The following is a 19,838-nucleotide window of genomic DNA, read 5'->3' as shown; positions in this document are numbered from 1 at the left end:
CATATTTAATACTTAATTTTATTTTTATTCCTACTGACTTCGTCATATTCTCACATTCCTTGTCTTTCTTTTATTCCTCTTTTTATTTTCTTTCGTTATATTCACCTTCTAATTCCTCCTTCCTCTGTTCTTCCCACTCCTCTTCCTTTTATCTTCTTCTACCTCTTCCCTATATGTTATCTTCTTTTCTTTTACTAATCTCAAAGAGCGAAGAACTATTCACTCCCTCACTTTACTCTTCAATATTCCTCAAACCTCTAACCCTAGATACCTAGCTTCTCGTTTTCAACATGTGTCCTCATATCACGAAATAGATACTCGCTCACAACACCATATCACACTCTCCATTCCTAAACACAGAACATCCTTTTACTCTTCATCTCTCACGGTCTCTGCAGCTCATCTCTGGAACTCTCTACCACAACATGTCAGAGACTGTCGGACATTGTTTAGTTTCAAAAATAAATTAAAATTGCACTTTTTGAATTAGATTCCTTTCAGTTATAAGTCCTTTTCTCTGCCATAGTTTTGTAAAAATATAGGCTATATATTTCTTTTTCGATATATTCTTCCTTACGTTTTTCCATATTAACCATTTGTACTAAATGACTTGCTTTCACTATATTCCAATGTATTTTACTTTCTTTTTTTTTTTTCTATTATGGTATTATTTTCATGTTGTTTAGTGTCGATTTTATTATGCTATTATTATTTTTTTTTTGTAATATGTTAGTATTCTGTTCTTTAACTTGTTAAATTTTAACTCCTTGTATACTTTGTGACCTGGCAAGTGTAAGAGAAGGCCCTATGGCCTTAACTCTGCCAGTATAAATAAAGAATATTATTATTATTATTATTATTATTATTATTATTATTATTATTATTATTATTATTATTATTATTATTATTTCCTTCCTCCCTATTCCTTAAGGTCGTCCTCAATATTCTCGCAATCACCATGCTGGCCGTTGGATTCAAGTTCAAACCCGATCGAAGGCGATGAACTTTAAATAAACATAAACTCTTGAGCATGACTTCCTCCGGGAAGGAAGTAAAGTTTTGTGTCGTAGATTTACAGCTGGTGAAAGAATTTTGTTCATGAAGGAGAATTCCAGGCAAAATTCGTCGATCATTTCTCATCCACATTGAATTTCGGTGCTGAATAACTGCTGCGTCGCTATACAAAATATTACCACTCCCTTGAACTTCCTCCGATTAATCTTTCTCTTCTATTTTTAATCCTCCCCTCTTTCTATTTTATAATCTTACTCTTATTCAACTTTACCTATCATTACCCACCCTTTTTCTCTCTCCGCTACTTCTTCTCATTTCTCGTTATTGTTCTTCTTCTTCAAGGATCTCACTGTAGGACTTTAAGCTTCGCTCTGCTGGAAGTCACTTTCCTGCAGACATCACTGCTGTGAGCAGCAGTGTTTGGTCCACGTTGTCAACATGTTAACTACTGCACCGTAGGACGAACAGCAACAGAACGCAAAGGATGGACGTCTGGTTGGAATATGAATGAAAATATTTTTTCCACTCCACTCTCAGGGTAATTAAATTAAGACACAGGTTAGAGATAAACGCAGCTAGTACTATGCAAACGAAAACCAGAATACTGTGGTAATTTAGTCTCTACATACATCATAACATACATGCCTACATTACATATATGCATACAATAGGTACATACAAGAATAGGTATATTGCATATATTAATAAGTGAATACAAGCAAAAATTCAGGAATGAAACCAATGAAGTGCTGTCCTACCGAACATAATTTTAGTACAGATGTTGCATCTTGCGACTGCGGTTCGATCTAGTCCATGGAAAATGTCCACAATGATAGCAGCATAATTACATTCGAACAATTCTGAGACGTCTTGAGAGAGAGAGAGAGAGAGAGAGATCATTATAATCAAAATATTACGTTGATAATAATGTTAGAAATAGTTAAAAATAGTGAACTTTAAAGTTTCGTTTTTCTGTTTTCAAACAATGTCAAGAACACAAAAAATACTTTTTTTAACAGTCTAACATGTGCCTAATGTATGTACGTACATATGTATACAGAGTGTTAAAAAAAAGTATCCAATATTTTAAGAGGTGCTAGTATGCATCAAAACAAGAAAATAATGTCTAATAAACATGGGTCCTACAACACATAGGCTACTTTCTGAGATCTGAACACTTGTTCATAGGAGGTGCTCAATGTGACGTCCATTCATGGCAATGCATTCCTCTGCCCTTCGGCATAAAGAATAACGCACTTTTGAAATTTGTTTTAATACGTTAATAAGATAGTCCTGATAACGATCCCCAGTTAATCTCTGTGGTATATAGCACGTATGGCCCTAGTAATCTATCACGAAGAACGCCTGCCCATAAGTTGATTGAGAATCGGTGCTGATGCCTTGTTTGTTCAATTGCATGGGGATTTTCATCAGCCCATACATGCTGATTACCAAAATTCACAACACCATCTCTGCTGAACCCCGCTCATATCCGCAACCAGACTTTTCTCTTCAGTATTCAGGGGTGTAAGCTATGGTATGATTATCTGGTAGTCTGCTGTATTACAGGGCAGAGAAATGCATTGCCATGAATGGACGTCACATTGAGCACCTCCTATGAACAAGTGTTCAGATCTCAGAAAGTATGTGTTGTAGGACCCATGCTTATTAGACATTATTTTCTTGTTTTAATGCATACTATCACCTCCTAAAATATTGGATACTTTTTTAACACCTTGTATATGTACATATGTATGTACGTGTCTACGTGTGTTTATGTATATATGTATGTATTAAGCCAGCCTAACATTGTGACACATAGTGAATGGGTTTGTACGTTTGTATTTGAAAAGTAGTTAAAATTTAATGTTGGCAGCACTGGAGTGATAGCCCGAAGAAAGCTCTCATTACGGGATTTGGGCAATAAACAATACATGGGGTGCGCAGGGATTACATGGAGTCAAACGTGTTCAAATCACTGTACAAATTTACAAGCGGTACGTGACTAGGAGATGCAGCCAAAGGTGCATGTTACCATGTCAACAGTGCCGCTAATTGTGAGGGAAAAAATAAACGACGACCTACGGACCTGACTACAGTATATTGCTCAGTGTATAAAATAAAAGAAAGATAGAGAAAATTTAAAGGAGGGAAATTAAAATAAGAGAATGAAAAAGTAAATGAAGTAACATACGAAGCGAAAGAGTAGAAAACAAGGAATACAATATGATAAATTTTAATAAAACGAAAATAAATGGATGAGAGAAAAACACTAATAAATAAAAGAGATACTGGATGTGAAAGATAATAATCCAAAGGAATAAAGAGAATAAGAAGAGAAAGAAGAATAAATAACAAAGATGGAAAATAGAGACGGAAGAGAAAGATAAAAAGTAAAAAATATAATAAAAACAAACAGTAGAATAAACACTAAGATTGCAAAATAAAGAATACCCACACAAAATAAAAATAAACAAAAATTAGAGTAAGTAATTTCAAGAGAAAAGAAGAACTAAATAGAAATGACAAAGAAGTTGACATGAGGTTTAAGAAAATCCCAATGATTGCGTGAAACCTGTAGAGAGTTTTCGAAAGATTACGCTGAATCTCACGCAGCATACAGAAGGGTTCAATGCAGTAGTGAATAATAATTTTACAATAGGAACTCAAGGGCTAGGAAGTAATCCTGAGACAATAAGTTATAAGCTTAGGAATATCAGGAACTACTTGATAACACATCAATGAAGTACGTACTGTAATAATATTAGTGCAAGAATTTAAGTAGGCCAAGATTACATCATCATAATAATTAATTTTGTATTACACCAAATTTGTTCGAACTAGCGACCATTACATCCAGTGCAAGCATTGCAATGTCTCCCAAATACCCCAGGCACCTTCCGGACTACATCGGATGCTGCAAATATCCTGACTAAAAGTTTTTATATATCTTTCAGCGGTGTCTCGTAAACGAAGTATCAAATCAGGGGAGCGGGCAGGCCATTCTAGCGGACCTCCTTTTCCGATCCAAGGACCGGAATATGTAAGATTTAGAAAATGTGCAGAAAGAATAAATTTTACTGATGGTCCGTCCTTTCCCATCCACATTCGCTAACGTATAACAAATGACACGTTTTCTAATAGCTCTGGGACAACTTGTAGCGAAACATTGTTGTAGGTCTTCCCATTCAAACATGGTGGCAGGAGGTAAGATGCAAAGTATGATTAATCCGAAATACAGGTCCAGACATTAAAAGTTTGTACCGACTGAGAATTACCTTGGAGACTATAGGTTAGTGTCCAATATAATATTATATTTCGACGTTTCTATAAGTTTAGTAGTTTGAGCACAACTTATTGAATCATCCGGTATAAGGGAATAAAGGTGATAAAATACATTATGTACTTCTTTCAGACTGTATTGTAATTCATTTCACATTTATGTGTATAAGCCTATATAACTCATACACTCAATATTTTCTTGAATAATGTGTGGAAAATCCATTTAAAAATACATAGGGATTGGAACCAGAGTGAATTGCAATAACAGACAGACTTATACCTTCATGTTAATTATAAAATGAGTGCATTCATTAAAACTAGGTATCCAACTACTGAAACCGTGAACTCCGTGAACTAGAAGTTAATTTACGTCCCATGTGTTTAAATTTTCGATGTATTATAAAGAGAGAATAGTGTTTAAGTGAATGGTTATTATGTTAACCCTTAAATTGGCAAAACTTCATTTCTCACACTAGTTTATTAAACCTTGTCGGACTGTAAAGAAAACAGCTTCCCAATGTCCATATTTTATGTGTTGTACAATATTATAGTATTATGAAATTTTAATTTTCCTACTAATTTTTTCTATTGTTCTATTAAAATTACGTGATTTCTTCCTTCATTTGTCCGAAGCTTGTATACCCTTTCAAACAACCCCTCCCGATAAATTACCTGTCAAGTTCCTCAAAGATGTAGATCTTCTTATTAAAAGCTCAATTAAGGACATGCTACAACTTCCTGGAGATATTCCAGACAATATGTTGTATTCCGACAAAAAATTTAAAGGGTTAGGTATTTTCTGCGCACGTCAACTCTTGCATGAAGTTGAATATGTGTAATAATATGTACATAAACAACACTAGATGTCTAATGGAGGAAGCTAAACATTGTTTGAACAACCTTCAAATCGATGAAACTGCACACCTAACTTCTACGAGAGGAGTAATAAACACCAGAAAAATTAGGACCGAATTACGCCAGCGAGAGTACAACCCATAGTGCAACTTACCTCAAAAGGGAAAAGGCGTTATTCTGTACAGTGAATTCACTCCCTCTAACAAATGGATAACTAAGCCCGATGGAATGACTAGCGGTGAATGGAAGGAGGCTATCAAGATGACTGCCAACGTAAGCGCTGTAAGAGCCATACCCGGTAGGTCTCAGGACAACCACTGCAGGCGATGCCTCAGTGAGATAGAAACCCTTGGACATGTCCTGGGAGCCTGCCCTTATGGCGAAACATTGCGTATACATAGGCACCATGCAATTAGAACTAAATTGGCTGATGCCCTTACAAAATTAAATACACCGTCTATGAAGAAGTCCACGGAACCGCCGACAATGGCAGTAACAGACGAATTGGCATAATCGCCATTAGCGAATCCCTGTCTCAGGGTATGATAATCGACCCCACCATCAGGTTTGAAACGTACAAAGGACAGCCCGAAGACGTACATGAGGAGAAACGAGCAATCTACGTTCCAACCATCCCGTATTATAAAGCTAAATACCAACTTCACGAAATCAGTGTTACGGGATTGATGTTTGGAGCAAGAGGAACGATACCCAACTTCTCTTCTCAATTCTGTAAGACCCTAGGACTGCAAAAATCTTTTCTGAACGAACTGGCCCTCCTCATAATTAAAGAGTCAGTCAAACGTTTACGGAACCACGTATATGGACTGTAATTCAGTGTATGGAAAAAAATTGACGCACCATTATCATTTTTTTTTTCCTTCTTAGCTTTCATTGATTCTTTACTTGAAATTTTTTTTCTTCTGTAAACTGCCATTGTTTGTTTGTGTATTTGTTTGCCTTTTTTCTTACTCTTTTAGCTCTCATCTTCTATTTTGTTCTTGTATTGTTTTGTATGCATTGTCTAATGGCAGCCTCTAATTTGAGGAAGCTCTGATAAATAAATAAAATAGCCTATTAATCTGTTGTATCCTATAGGATACTTTGTCAATTTAAGGGTTGAACATGTGCAGAAGTCCGCATTCTGAATGTGTATTAGTAGGTGGGACGTAATAGGCCTAGTGTTCGCAATCATCAAGTTTAGATACAACTTAGGGAGGACACGAAAGAGCCTTGAAAGAGTAGACCACTTGGCAGACATCAGGACCGACTGCGAAGCCAACGCCCGAAGAATATAATGCCCGACGAAGATGTGAACGTCAATAATAAAATTTACAAAAATTTGCTAAGAAAAATATCTGGGAAAAATTTAGAAGCAAGGTATTAAGTCCGTGGTCCATTTTTTTAAGGACTTATCCCGACCTTTTATTTTAGCGTCAGAGGAAAACCAGGGATTAATTAAGGGCATGGTAAGTTGTCCTAACGACAAGAAAATTGTCTTAATGTGTGACTCTACTGAAGTCTTAGGAAAAAATCAAAGCTGGCATTTAATAGGAATTTACATTTGTAATTTTACGTAATAAAGTCTTGAGAGACATGGAATGGAGCGAGACGGACCGCGTAGCAAGCCACGAGGCACGAAGATCATATTACAATTCTGTTTCCATGATACGACCTTTCATGTCAAAACGTTTCAATTTTTCCCTCTTGTAGCTCTAACATAAGAAGTTTCACGTACAAAAATATTATAAACAAATATAACAAAAATATAGAATTAAAAAGAAACAAGGTGAAGGAGAAAAGCAATAAATAAACAGAAATACAATAATGAATAAAACAGATAAAATAGAATGAATAGAAGAACACTAAAAGAGAAACAGGCAGAAGAGTGAAGTGAGTAATAATGACAAATTAGTAAGACGCTATAAACAGAAACATACATAAAAAGAAAGACAGAATAAAAATAATCTAATAAAGACAAAGAAGTGAGAATGAAGCAAAAACAATTAATAGTAAACAAATAAACGATAATTTATGAACAAATTTAAGAAGAAAGATAAAGAATTAAAGGAAAACAAGGTGAAGGAGAAAGGCAAGACATAAACAGAAATTCAACAATAAATAAAAATAGAGAATAACAAAGAGAAGAACATAGAGAATAAAAGAGAAACAAATGGAAGAGAAGGACAATAATAAAACAAATCAGGAAGAAGATATAAACAGTAACAAAGATAAAAAGAAAGAAAGAATAAAAAATAATGTAATAAAGACGAAGTAAAAACAACAATCCATTTTGAATCTTGCGTACACTACTTTTAACACTTGAATATAATTGATTAACTAGTGGACTTACTCGTGTTAATTTTGTAAGATTTGTGCGGCTTACAGTGCTTCACGCACCATCCTCAGAGCCTACTAGATCACGGCGTCATCTCGAACTCCTCTGCCTGTTATGTGGGTGTGTTTGATTGTTGAAAGGTGTTGAAGAGTGGAGTCAAATAGTGTGTGTGTACTGAAATTGATCTGTGTGTTGAGAATTTGATCCTACACATACAACCCAAGAACCAAAAACTCAACACATTAGAACAATACGAAATATACAAACACGCTAAAACACACCCCGATCAAATTCTCAACACACAGATCAATTTCAGTACACACACACACACACACTATTTGACTCCACTCTTCAACACTTTTCAACAATCAAACACACCCACATAACAGGCAGAGAAGTTCGAGGTGACGCCGTGATCTAGTAGGCTCTGAGGATGGTGCGTGAAGCATTGAAACAACTGTAAGCCGCACAAATCTTACATAATTAACACGAGTAAGTCCACTAGTTAATCAATTAATTATAATTGAAAACAACAAATAGTAAACAAACAGAAGAGCAAAGACAAAGAATTTCTCAGAATGAAAAAGAAAGACAACAGAAAGAAAAGGAAGATAAGTGTAAATATGACGTGGAAAAATGACAGATAAGATAGGAAGACTAGAAACGAAATCCAGATTTAATTATAAGAATGAGGAATTACGTCAAAATAACAAATAATAACCAGATAGTTTCAGTAATTCGAAATTATTAGGATTATTTTTTGCAATAACAAACAACCAAAAGTGAAATAAAGGAAGATAAACTGCGATAGTGGTCTAGCCACAGTCTAGTATATACAGTCACGAAGTTGTGAGGGTGCCCTAGGAACAATAGATTGTGGCGGTACTATTTCGCATTGTCTGTAATGAGGCGATATTAGCGATCCTAGTGGTTAGCAACTATCTATGGATGCATATTTACTACGTATTGAGCTTCGTGACTGTATATACTAGACTGTGGTCTGAGTAATAAGCTGGAAATAACCTGAAAATAGGACAAGAAAAATAACACGGTGAAGATGGATCAATGGAGAATAAAATAATGGAAACGGTACAAAATTAGAACAGACAGAAATAAAAATGGGGAATAGAAAGACTTCATCGGATGTTATAAAAAAAAAACATTAAGAAGACTAAAAAGAAACAAAACCTGCAATCTAAAATATGAAAGTGGACACAGACATGTGGGCAGACAATGATAATTATGCGACCACAATTCCTTGTAGCTGTAGAGGGCCATTAAGCCAACGACGAGTATCAACTTTATTACGAACTCTGAGCAGCAGTTAGTTCGGAATGAATAAAGTCTGTTGTGAACGGCGCGTCGGGGACAACACTATGGCGCTGGTATGCGGAGTCTGTTTTAAGATTCTGGCATCGCTCGCTGCCATTTCATTTCGCGATAAAACAAACACTCATAAAACGATGTCAGGTGTGCGTGGGGAGGTGACGCACGCGTCTCGCGCTGTTGACCGGAAGACGCATTCCTGTACGCACAAAGATGCGTGTGAACTGAGAAGCAAGCCATCTGGGAACGACGGAAGTGATGTCCGCTTGGTACGGAATCCACATGAGGGCTGGAATTCCTCTCAACTATTGGTTGGTAGAATACAAAATACTCACACAAAAATGACTGTTACGGTCATTTTAAATGTACTATTAACTACAATAATGAATAATAAAATCAGCCTTCTTCAATTAATTTGCTATGGTTTCTGCTAATTCTTTGTGGTAACTAGGACACTAAATTGAATCATTGTGTTTATTTTACTTGCATTATCCTCTTCAGTCTTGTTGTAGCGTATACTAGGTCTACACAATTTTCTTTTATTCTTTTTTTTTTTGCAGTATCTTAGATACTTTTGGAAATTTTGAAAAATTAAATTTGATAGAAATGAAGAGTATCACTTTTGTAACATTTCTATAACAGAATTATAAATTAGAATTTAGAATTTGGGAGCACCAAGAGTCAAAATTGCCCCAAAATTTGATTTTCTGTGAAGATTTGATTTGGGATTTTTGGAATCCCAGGATGATTATGTTACCGATTTTTTTTTCCAGTTTAAAAAATATATAAATTAGGGACTGAAGAGGTTATGAATTACAGTTGATTCTGACACAATCTTGTCAGTTGGCGCTAACAAAAGATTCTTAATTTCATTTCCTTCACGTCTTGATCTTCAATAATCCGTTCTGACTCCATATTGTTATGATTCTTCATTGCCCTTTTCTCATCTCTTTTCACATTCTCCTTATAATATGTATATATATTATAGTTATGACTTTTTGACTTTTTGCAAAATAATATTGATTTCATATATGATAAATCGATGAACTTTTGTAAACAAATAATGAAGAGTTTATTTCCTTCACGTTTTGATCTTCAATAATCCGTTCTGACTCCACATTGGTATGATTCTTCATTGCCCTTTTCTCATCTCTTTTCACATTCTCGTTATAATATGTATGTATATTATGGTTATGACTTTCTGACTTTTTGCAAAATAATATTGATTTCCTATATGATAAATCGATGAACTTTTGTTAACAAATAATGAAGAGTTTATTTCCTTCACGTTTTGATCTTCAATAATCCGTTCTGACTCCACATTGTTATGATTCTTCATTGCCCTTTTCTCATCACTTTTCACATTCTCGTTATTATATATATATATATATATATATATATATATATATATATATATTTATATCTGTGTGTATATTAGGGTTATGACCTTTGACTTTTTTCAAAAAATTGATTTCCTGTATCATAAATCGATGGACTTTTGCTAACAAATAATGAAGAAGGTTTTAATTCTGTTTAATTATTAAAAACGTCACTCCCAGCAGGAATTTCCTTAAATCGTACATAAGTATTACAAGCAAGTAGTAGCACTATGACGTTCTGGAGCTTCTAGAACTTTCTTGAACATGCTGGAACTTCCTAGAACATTCAGGATGTTTCTACAAATTTCTGGATTGTAAAACCTTCTTGAGCCTTAAGGAACAGTTTGGAACGTTCTAGAACTCAGTAGAAGTCTGTAAAGGCGTGATCACATGAAATTTTTATACCATTTAAGTCGAGTCCTCACTAAGTTGTATTTAAACTTGATGATTGCGAACACTAGGCCTATTACGTCCCACCTACTAATACACATTCAGAATGCGGACTTCTGCACATGTTCAACCCTTAAATTGACGATGTATCCTATAGTATACAACAGATTAGTAGGCTATATACTGTAATAATAATTAATAGAACAATAGAAAAAAATTGGTAGGAAAATTAAAATTTCATAATACTGTGACAGCCACGTGAGAAGGAAGGGCTAAGTCGGCCGTGACGGGCAGGTTGCGCGCGCATCTGCTTCCTGGGGCATGTGCTGTGGGGAGAAAGGGGAAAGAGCGACTGCGGCAGAGAGAAGAGATATCCGGATGATTCTAGAATGGACACACGTTTGGAAATATCCAGAACTCGTACTTTCTCGCAACTATGGTTTGGTTATATAAAAGAGAAGACGCAAGTGAACGTCAGTCAGTCAGTAAGCCAGTGTTGTTACAGCCAGATTTGGACAGTAAGCGAGTTAGTCTTGTGTAGCATTGAAGCCAGCTTCGAGACCAGAGCGCGACTTGAGTTGTGTCCGTAACTGTGGAGCCTGAAGCCCGGAGTTCGAGTGCAGTGGACCGCAGTTGGGGGACCTGAGTTCGAAGTTCAGAGGATCGTCTCTGAAGGTCTGGGGTTCGAGATTCTGTGAACGCGAGTGACTGAGCTAGAAGAACTAGCCAAGACAAACGAGCTGTGAACTGAGAACTGACAGTTCTGTGTTGTAAATAGTGCTTTGTGAATATTAGTTAAGATTAACAGTTCATTGTTGTTCGTAATAGTCCAAGTAAATTGTCATTGTCGTCTGTGGAGTGTACTAACGAATACTGTGTTACTGTGTGGAGAGCAAATCCCATTGTTGACGGGAGTGAAATTAAATTGTAGAAAGTGAAGAGTTATTGTTGAGATAATAAAAGTTACATTGTTGTTCAGTATAGAAAATTTTACACTGGTGTCAGAATCGGGACATTGTCGACAATGGAGAACCTACAGGAGATCCTGCAAGCCATCGCGGAAATGAAAGCTGAAATAAAAAACGACATAAGTGAAGTAAAATCAGAAATGAAGAACGATATCAGTGAAGTGAAAGATAATATGTACAAACATATAAGTGAGGTGAAGAACGACATAAGTGAAGTGAAAACGGAGATGAAAAGTGACATAAGCGGAGTGAAAGGCGACATAAGCGGAGTGAAAGATGACGTCACTACGCAAATTGAAAGCGTTTCGGCGCACGTAGATGGAAATGTCGCCATCGTGAAAGACGAACTTAAGGCCGATTTGGATAAACTAAACCAGAATTTTACAACTATAAACGAGACAGTAGCCGAGTTGAGACAGGATGTAGACCATTTCGACGGCAAAATCCGCGATCTCGAGCGTCGTCAAGAGGAAACGAGTGAGTTGCTGGACAAGACGAGTATGTTAATGGACCAACATGCTGTAGAAAACAAGCACATCCTCGCGTTGGTGGATCGCCAGGCTAGAGAACATAAACAGATAGTTGTCGAGGAGGTTCGACGTGCCATGCAAGAAGCGGCCACAGAGTTGAGAACTCCATATAGTGGCCCTGCGGAACCATCGCCTTCAGCCAGATATTACAACGTCAAGACGCCGAAGTTCGACGGTACATTCCGTCGCCAGTTCGAGGCCATCGCAGAGCACAATGGGTGGACGCCGGCAGAGAAAACCACTCAGCTGCTGGCCGCGCTTCAAGGATAGGCGTCGGAGATTCTTCACAGCGTTCCAGAAGATGGGTCAGCCGCTGAGATAATGGAGGCTTTGGAGGGACGTTATGGTGACCATCAACTTGCGGCAGCATTCAGGACCTAATTGAAAACGAGGGTCCAACAGTCAGGAAAGTCCCTGCAAGAATTTGCAATGGCGGTAGAACAACTGGCCCATAAGGCCCTCAGGGTCCTGCCTACTGACTTCATCGCTGGAGAGGCGGCCTACACCTTCGGCAGCGGAGTTCGAGACCCCGAAATCAGACAACAGCTACTCCTGGCAGAGCATCGTACCATCAACGCAGCTCTGGCGGCGGTCCTCAGGATGGAGGCAGCAAAGTTGACGGCGAACGTCTCGACGTCGCACCGGATTAGGAGCGTGGCGGCGGCCGACGTCGAGGAGCGTCAACCGAAATCACCCGAGCGCCGAAGACGAGGAGTGCCCACCTGCTGGTCCTGCGGCGAACCTGGACACCTGAGGAGGGACTGTGACCGATCTGGTCACAAACAGGAAAACTAAAAGGGGCCGATGCTACGTACTGCCTCAGGCGAGAGCCTGCCCATCCAGAAAGAGGTTTTCCTGGATTTGACCTTGGGAAAGAGGAGACTGGAGATGTGGGTATTCGTCGCTAACATCACTGAAGACGTCATCCTGGGACTCGACGCCATGCGGATCTTCGATGCAACGGTGGACGTCCGGCGCCGTATCCTCCGTTTTGGTCAGGATGAAGTGTTCCTGAGGGACGTCGAAGACCAACCCATGGCCAGCAGACTCACCTTGGAGAATCATGTGACAATCCCGGCAGGCTGCGAGATGGTGGTGACGGCAAGACTGGACGGACAGCCTAAGAGAAACCTGCTCCTCGATTCGCAGACAACTCTGATAGATGATGTTTTGTGTGGCCAGATCCCTACTCCCGAAGCAGAAGGTGGTACCGGTGAGGGTCCTGAATGTCACCAATCGGGACAAGGAGGTGCCTAGTGGAACTGTACTAGGTAGCGTCGAGCCGGTGGTGTCTGTGACGTCTCTGGCAGATAACGAGGAGTGTCACCGAACACGTCCAGATCTAGACCATCACTGAAAGAGCTGGCTCGAGAATTGGCGGAGAATTTAAGCAAAGGAGAAAGAAGACAAGTCCACGATACAACAGGGATGACACCGGCAAACATGGTCTTCGGGAGAGAGCTGCGCCTGCCCTGTGATCTGCTGTTTGGCACGCCACCCAGCGCCGACCAGCCAGCGACTATGTGGCAGAACTCACCGAGAAGTTGAATGGAGTCCACCAACTGGCCAGAGAGCACCTGAAGATGGCCAGCGACAGGATGAAAGTGCGCTACGACAGATTAGCCAACTCTGCAGGATTCCAGGAGGGCGACGTGGTGTGGCTGTATCGACCTACCAGGACCAAAGGAAAATCACCAAAGCTGCAGTGTGCCTGTGATGGACCATACCGCGTGGTGACCCGGATCAACGACATGGTGTACCGCATCCAGCGACAACCCCGAGGGAAGATGATGGTGGTGCATCTGGACCGATTAGCAGCCTACCAAGGGACTGCCCGGGACGAGCAGCCCTAAGGAGGGAGCAATGTGACAGCCACGTGAGAAGGAAGGGCTAAGTCGACCGTGACGGGCAGGTTGCGCGTGCATCTGCTTCCTGGGGCATGTGCTGTGGGGAGAAAGGGGAAAGAGCGACTGCGGCAGAAAGAAGAGATATCCGGATGATTCGAGAATGGACACACGTTTGGAAATATCCAGAACTCGTACTTTCTCGCAACTATGGTTTGGTTATATAAAAGAGAAGACGCAAGTGAACGTCAGTCAGTCAGTAAGCCAGTGTTGTTACAGCCAGATTTGGACAGTAAGCGAGTTAGTCTTGTGTAGCACTGAAGCCAGCTTCGAGACCAGAGCGCGACTTGAGTTGTGTCCGTAACTGTGGAGCCTGAAGCCCGGAGTTCGAGTGCAGCGGACCACAGTTGGGGAACCTGAGTTCGAAGTTCGGGGGTTCGTCTCCGAAGGTCTGGGGTTCGAGATTCTGTGAACGCGAGTGACTGAGGTAGAAGAACTAGCCAAGACAAACGAGCTGTGAACTGAGAACTGACAGTTCTGTGTTGTAAATAGTGCTTTGTGAATATTAGTTAAGATTAACAGTTCATTGTTGTTCGTAATAGTCCAAGTAAATTGTCATTGTCGTCTGTGGAGTGCACTAACGAATACTGTGTTACTGTGTGGAGAGCAAATCCCATTGTTGACGGGAGTGAAATTAAATTGTAGAAAGTGAAAAAGTTACTGTTGAGATAATAAAAGTTACATTGTTGTTCAGTATAGAAAATTTACAATACTATAATATTGTACAACACATAAAATATGGACATTTGGAAGCTGTTTTCTTTACAGTCCGACAAGGTTTAATAAACTAGTGTGAGAAATGACGTTTTGCCAATTTAAGGGTTAACATAATAACCATTCACTTAAACACTATTCTCTCTTTATAATACATCGAAAATTTAAACTCATGGGACGTAAATTAACTTCTAGTTCACAGAGTTAACGGTTTCAGTAGTTGGATACCTAGTTTTAATGAATGCACTCATTTTATAATTAACATGAAGGTATAAGTTTGTCTGTCATTGCAATTCACTCTGGTTCCAATCCCTATGTATTTTTAAATGGATTTTCCACACATTATTCGAGAAAATATTGAGTGTATGAGTTATATAGGCTTATACACATAAATGTGAAATGAATTACAATACAGTCTGAAAGAAGTACATAATGTATTTTATCATCTTTATTCCCTTATACCTGATGATTCAATAAGCTGTGCTCAAACTAATAAACTTATAGAGACGTCGAAATATAATATTATATTGGACACTAACCTATAGTCTCCAAGGTAATTCTCAGTCGGTACAAACTTTTAATGTCTGGACCTGTATTTCGGATTAATCATACTTTGCACCTTACCTCCTGCCACCATGTTTGAATGGGAAGATCTACAACAATGAAGTGAAGTTTCAGAAAATAAACTATTTAAGTGATGCAAGAAGGAATTCTTTTGGCATTTGTTCTTATACTAGAGAGAAGACACACACTACTCGAAATTTGTAGATCCATATCTTACAGATGGGCGGACCATTGGTTTGCTGACCAAATGTGCAATACAGCTGATTATCAGAAGCTATGTAGCAGCTTGCAGGTTCATGAAAAGACATTGAAGTCTATGAAAGAGATTTGGAATCAAGAACTATCGAGACTGGAAATTCCCAGAACAAATCAGTTTTTATTTTTAACTCTTGTATCACATTATGTACATCTGATTTTTTTCTAAGTTATTTCGAATAACTTCTATGTAGAACTTTGTGGTAAATCTTAAAATTATTCAAGTGATAATATATATTATTTTAACCAATGTGTATATGTGTGTATCAATTTTATGTGGATTCGTGCGAAAATAAGATACAGTTCATGTATTTACTTAAATTTTTTAAACAATTATCTTACTTTTAGGAGTAGGCCTATTCAGAATTTATTTTCTGAAAAATCCTGAAAAGATAAGGGTATGTTCGTAATTAGAGTATGTACACAATATATTATTTCACTCCTTTAGAAGAAAACATCAAGAAAACGAAAACAAAAGGGAATATTGAAAAATATATTTCTTTTAGCATCAGTACCACCAGGATTATAGCTCACTCCACAGCTTTCTATAACGGCACACATTGCTATTGCAATTATGTTGTATAGCAAAGATATTATTTTCATTTCTTTGCTACTTTCTAACCAATTTACCTGTAATTTTCTACAACCTGAATTATCACAGAAGAGTCTAGTTCATATATTATACAGTAAAACCTTCATTACGAAACTCGAATTACTAACTAAACCATAAATAAATGTTACAAATAATGTGGGGCATGATCAGAGTCTTTTCAATTAAAAATTCCGAAGGTATTACAAGTCGTTTTGTTCTTCTTTTTCTTCTTCTAAAAATAATGTCATAAACTTAGAATGTCATGAAAGTATTATTTGAAATAACACTGAATTGTTATCCATTTTCTGCTAAAAGTGTATTAAATAAAATAACATGAAGTGAATAATATTTTGATTCGGCATAACATACTTGTTGATTTCACTCACACTATGGGTACATCATTCGCTTATTAATTGATAGGATCTCGATTTTCCATGCCATCTTTCGAAACATCTGACGATTAATTCAATTCGATAACAGTGAACAATGAATGCAATAACTCCTTCCACCTAATGCACTAATATGTATGCACCAAATGTTACAGCATTGTTTTCGGTTTCTCTTGAAGATGTGATGTCATCTCCACACAAAGATGCTACTTTGAATTATTCTTATATTCGAAATTCATTTCCAATTAAAGGAACGAAAACAGAACAAAATACTAGGACATTCGAAAAGTAATGGCAACATAGTTCCTGTTTCACACTACATTTATTTAGGTTACTTTTGGCAATACATACATCAATTAATGTAGTCTCCTACCATGTCAACAATACGTTGCCAAATTCTTGGAAGACGGCGGACTCCATCTGCAACAGCATTTCTGGATATCTCTCTCACTGATCAATCTAAAGCTCTTCGGATGTCAACTCTTGATTGAAAGCGAATGCCTCGCTTCCACCCAACTTGAAATAGTTCAGTATGGTAGGACTTCTCTCCCACAGGCTTCTTGTAATGCCTTAGAGCACTGAGTTGCATGTTTTTCTCTTGTAACTTGAATTTTTATGAAGCACCTTTGTTCGTACCTTTAGGGCTGTATTGTTTACTATAAATCAGAAACAGCCACTGTATTTACAAAATATGGCTACTTCGAGACTTTCAATATTGAAAATTTGCGAAACAATCGCTGTTCTAATAAGTAGTACAAGATTGCAATGGTCACCACTAGGAGCACTAATTTACAGCATTGTTGCCATTACTTATCGAATGCTCTAGTACAACGTTAAGTTAAACCAACAGGCAGCCGAGGCAATATTATAACATAGGAAAGTCTAGTTCAAAACGAGACGTATTATTCCTGTTTCACAGAAAGTGAATTATTATTTTATTATTTATTGTTTCTTTCTATTCTAATGCCCAAATATTAATGCGAAATATTTTGAAACAGTCCACATTTTTTATAAAGCTTAAATTTATTTGTTCCTACAAGTCATTTCATCCGCAAATGCATTTTCTTCGTTTTAGCATTGAGACTTTACAACTATATTCCTTCACATCATATGTGGATAAAAGTTAGGAGGATGTGGTAGTGGTAGTACTAATGGTGGTAGTAGTGATGGTGATGGTAGGTAATAGTTGTGGTAGTAGTAGTGGTGAATTTAGTAGTTATGGTGGTAGTGTAGTGTCAGTAGTAGTGGTTATTCAATGTGCGTGAAAATTTTCAGTCAAATTTTGGAACAGCAACTTTATTCCCTCCCAGAGTAAACCATGCTTTGGAATTATCTTCCTTTAAGGTCCACCGCCTTCGGTCGGGTTTCAACCTGCGAATCTCGGATACAATGACTATAATGGTAAACACTAAATCATCAAAGATGACAAGATTCTAGCTCGTTTCTGATTTGTGTAATACCTGGTTACATATAAATGTTAAAACGTGTGTACTCTTACAGAAATTTCTTATAACATAATTTATTATTGATTCCATACAATTTTCGCGATACATACAGTTCATCACAGTTGATGATGATTGATTTGTTTTGTTCGTGTTTGGTGGCATTCAATTTCTTCACTTCAACTCTTTTCATATTTCTTTCATTCAAGTTCTGTACATAGGGTATAGGTTGGTAATACTGTGATATAAGTAATATTGTGATAGTTTTTGAGAATTAATTATAATGTTACTGAGCGAGAGAAGGACCGTTTTTGTGCAGCAACTTGTCCACGAACATTCCCTTAATACGTTGACGCAAAAAACTGATCTTCCTCTCGCTCAGTGAAATCGTAATAAATTCTCAAAAAGAACTATCACAATATTCCCCTGGCAAAGGGGAAGAGAAGGCCTGATGGTCTTATCTCTACCAGGTTAAATAAATAAATAAATAAAAATAATAAAATAATATTACTCATATCACGATATTACCAACCTTTACTCTACCTACAGCTATAATTAGAAGAAACTTAATTTCGATATTATGCTGCAGGCCAGTAGTTCTCAAACTTATTAGCGCTTTATTCATAGATCAGTATTTTCGCGGACCCCTTCAAAGTCGTCAGTACAATTATGGAATTTTGGGGTTAATATTAAGTGAAAATTAGTAGTGACATTCTCTTACATTTTCCAAAATTGAATCAGAAATAACTATATATTTTAATTAAACAAAACGAAAATAATATACGGAACACTGTCCAGAAAAAAGGAGATGGTTTCCATTAATATGTTATAGCAGAAATATTAAAAAATAGTAAAGCAAAAAAAAAAAAATACTCCAATTATATTCTTTGTGTAATATACTGTAACTGAAAAATAAATCAAGCAGTTTCACAAGTTTCCCTCTTTCAGTGGGAATGATGGAGCTCTTTATTTCTTTTTTGTGCTTAAAGGTCTTTATATTTAGGCTTAATATTAAATATCTTAAACCTTCAATCTGCCGCCGCATTTACTCGCTTTCTGTTAAGAGTTTTGGTAAGATTTATGGGATTTTTTATTTATTCTTTCGTTATGTTATATAATGATGATTATATTATGAAGGGGTTTAAATATCAATCGCTTTATTTCATTAGTTCTTATTAGAAAGGAACAGAAAATGCATGATCACACAAATAAGTTATGGGAAACGGCATTACATATTCTTTATGTCCCGCAAGAACTTTCAGCCAAAACTAAAAAAATCTGACATTCGCAGTAAACGTTTTTCCAAGAACTGTCACACGATAACTGAAAAAACTCATCTTTCTCCTTTTCGGTGAGGTTGCAAGTCTCTATGCTGACAAAGAGATTTTGAATACACATATTGTCAGAATTAGAAACTGGAAAATAATTTCTTACAGCTTGCAGTCCTTTCAAGTGGTATGCCAGTATCTTTTGCTTCATCAAGAAGATCTTTGTCACAGGACTATGGTAAAGAAGTATAGGACTATTTCTCAAATCTGTTCGCTCACAAATGCATTTTCTTTACCGAAGCTTCAATTCTGGTCTCCACTTGAAAAACATCGAAACTTCTGCCTTACAGGTCCAAATTACTGTAAGTTCATTAAGATAAGAGAAATTGTCCGCCAAATATGCTACTTCACACAGCTTTTCACTCGTTTTGAATTCCTCACTTTTCCTGTTCAGATTCAAGAGAAAAGGTTTTTTATTGTATCAACAACTGCCAATGCGCTTCTGACATTGTTGCCACATTAAGAAAATAAAATTATACATCTTAATTACACAACTTTTAACACTGTATCACTTCGTAATATGTATGATAAGAACTTTGTGTTAAATTTTAACGTACCTTGTTAACAT

At 37.2% G+C, this 19,838-nt stretch overlaps 1 long non-coding RNA gene across 1 annotated transcript in view; it reads right to left on the bottom strand.

Moving 5' to 3' along the window:
- The window catches only part of LOC138697134 (uncharacterized), a 135,348-nt gene that overhangs the window by 20,396 nt on the left and 95,114 nt on the right, over positions 1-19,838 (bottom strand). The gene's annotated exons all lie outside the window — the stretch shown is intronic.

The sequence above is a fragment of the Periplaneta americana genome, chromosome 3 (assembly GCF_040183065.1).
Source record: "Periplaneta americana isolate PAMFEO1 chromosome 3, P.americana_PAMFEO1_priV1, whole genome shotgun sequence".
Classification (NCBI taxonomy): domain Eukaryota; kingdom Metazoa; phylum Arthropoda; class Insecta; order Blattodea; family Blattidae; genus Periplaneta; species Periplaneta americana.
Note: the sequence above shows the minus strand (reverse complement) of the source record. Positions and strands in the feature narration are given on the sequence as shown.